The 2,389-nt window shown below is 24.4% G+C and overlaps 1 non-coding gene across 1 annotated transcript; it reads right to left on the reverse strand.

Moving 5' to 3' along the window:
• Nucleotides 1-1,518: 1,518 nt before the first annotated feature.
• On the reverse strand, nucleotides 1,519-1,590 carry Trnaw-cca (transfer RNA tryptophan (anticodon CCA)). Its single transcript has one exon. It is a non-coding gene; the product is annotated as a tRNA-Trp (tRNA).
• Between the last annotated feature and the right edge of the window lie 799 nt (nucleotides 1,591-2,389).

A 2,389-nucleotide genomic window follows, 5' to 3' on the forward strand; every position in this document is an offset into this window, starting at 1 on the left:
TTATTTCTAATTTTTAAATTTTCTTAATTGAGTTAACTAAACTAGTTGTAGAAAAATTAATTATGGTATCTATAGAGACTAAAGTGGATAATATAACAATACAAGTTTTAGAAAATACTTTTGAAATTTATTTTCTGTTTTGTTCGTCTTGTTTTAGACCTAGACATAACGTTAAAATGTACGCAAGTAGTGTATAACTCGATAAGCTAAAAAAGAATTGTATACCAGGTCTTAGAACTCAATGTTTTAAACGTCTTTTTATTTGTCGTTTAATAAAATAATAATATTGTTTTATTTATACTCGTTGACAGAACGCTCTTGATATATAATCATTGGCTAATACTTTAAAATCATTTGAATTTTTATAAAATATATGTCAAAAACTTTAAAAAGTCTACCAAAAATAAAAAACATATTAAGTTAAAAATTACATCTAGATAAACTTTGTGGTTTTAGTTTTATATAATATATAAAAATTATTATTTAGTATCAAGTTATAAATACTAAAACCACTACCGAAATTGTAAATTAGTATAACACTTTATAAATAAACAAATGTACGAAACATAAATATTTCAAATACTCGGTTTTACAATAAATAATTTCATACTGTAAGCTTATGATGCAATAAAAATATAAAGTGCTGATACACAAAATAGTTAAAGCAAAAATAGAAATTCTTAATACATTTTTTGCAACATATTAATTATTTTTACACACTTATACTAATCAGGTACGCTTTAATAAGATACATATAATATAGACACAATTTAACTATTTACTTTATGTATTATTTCTTAGCATTAAAAGATATTGTTTCATATACATTTTAATGACTCGATTTTTAAGGAATTTAGCTTACTAAATTAAATTGCTAATTCATGAATTATATTAACAGTTTAAGAAACTTATTATTTTTATTCATTTTTAAGTGTTTGATCTCAAAAGTTGTTTAAAGCTTTTGATAGAAAATTAATGAAATCTTTTCGTCCTTTTTACTAGAAACGTTTCAGAGTTTCATAGTTGTAAAAGATATAAAAATTTAAATTTCTGATGAAAAACTATATTCAAATTTTTTTTCATTGATTTTATTTTTTTCTTCGGGATAAAATAACGAAACGTTTGTATTAAACAACAATCTACATTTTACTATTTGTGAAACAACTATAATTATTTGTGATCTAATTCTTTAAAGATAAGAAAGCAAAAAAGTTTTTTTTGTAGTGTTGCCTTGCCTTAACAGACAAGCTAAGTCCTATTTAATTTTAAAAGTTTTACTTGACTCAATAACAAAAAGCATTAAAACACACATTTTTTTACTTTTCAAGTTTTTAATTTTATGTAATAAAAAACAAAGCAAGTTTAAGTCTTACTTGTCACTTTTGATATAAATAAAATAGTAGTAATAATAACATAAAATTTTCAAAGTATTCACAACCGTAATTAACGAAAGTAAAAAGTTTTTAAATGAAGAGTGCTTATAAATTACGAAAACAAATAACTAAATTAAACAATACGTGACCCGGACGTGATTTGAACACGCAACCTTCTGATCTGGAGTCAGACGCGCTACCGTTGCGCCACCAGGCCTGTTGATACATCTACAATATGAGTTTATCTAAATACAAGCTACTATGACGTAATAATGCAAGCAATGATGCAAAATTTTCATCTCTGTATGGAATTAAGCTTAAATGTCACTTGAAAAAGTGATGTATTGTTGATAATTAAAAAACAAACATTTAAATATACTAAAAATATTTTTTAGGGTAGTGTAAACACTGTGTGACGAACTTTTTATTGTTTTTAGGATTTGTCTCTTATTAGCAGTAGCTATATTTAGTACTTTTAAAATGCATAAAGTGCACACGAAATTGGATTAAATTTAATTTTTAGTATTTTAAATATTCTCAATTGTGTGTGTATTTAAATTTGTTTTCATAAAAGTTCAATAAATATTTAGCTAGTTGGAATTAGTTACTAGGTTTCTTTTTGTAAGCCTAAGGGAAAAGACTTGTGTTCTGTTCTTGAAAGATCTGCGTAAAGAGACAATGCAAGACATTTTTTCATCATTTTTAAATGAGACGGTGGCTTTATATATTAAACATTCGGTTTATCACGTTGGCATTACTTTTTATTTTAGCAGTTGTAAAGGTTAGAGTCTGTGAGTAGCATTTTGTTATGTCCGCTAATAACTGCTTATATATTTATAGATTTTCAGTTTGATACTTTTTAAGTTTTAAAACAATTTTCTACTACAAATATTTTTATACAATTGTTTTGTACTTTGTAGTAGAAAAAGGTTTGAAAACCTAAATAACTAGTCAAACTTGTTTGCATCAACTAGTATTCCATTTTGATTTACGCATTATCTTCTTGACTTGAAACA

Source organism: Thalia democratica, chromosome 6 (genome assembly GCF_965202585.1).
Source record: "Thalia democratica chromosome 6, ktThaDemo2.hap1.1, whole genome shotgun sequence".
Classification (NCBI taxonomy): domain Eukaryota; kingdom Metazoa; phylum Chordata; class Thaliacea; order Salpida; family Salpidae; genus Thalia; species Thalia democratica.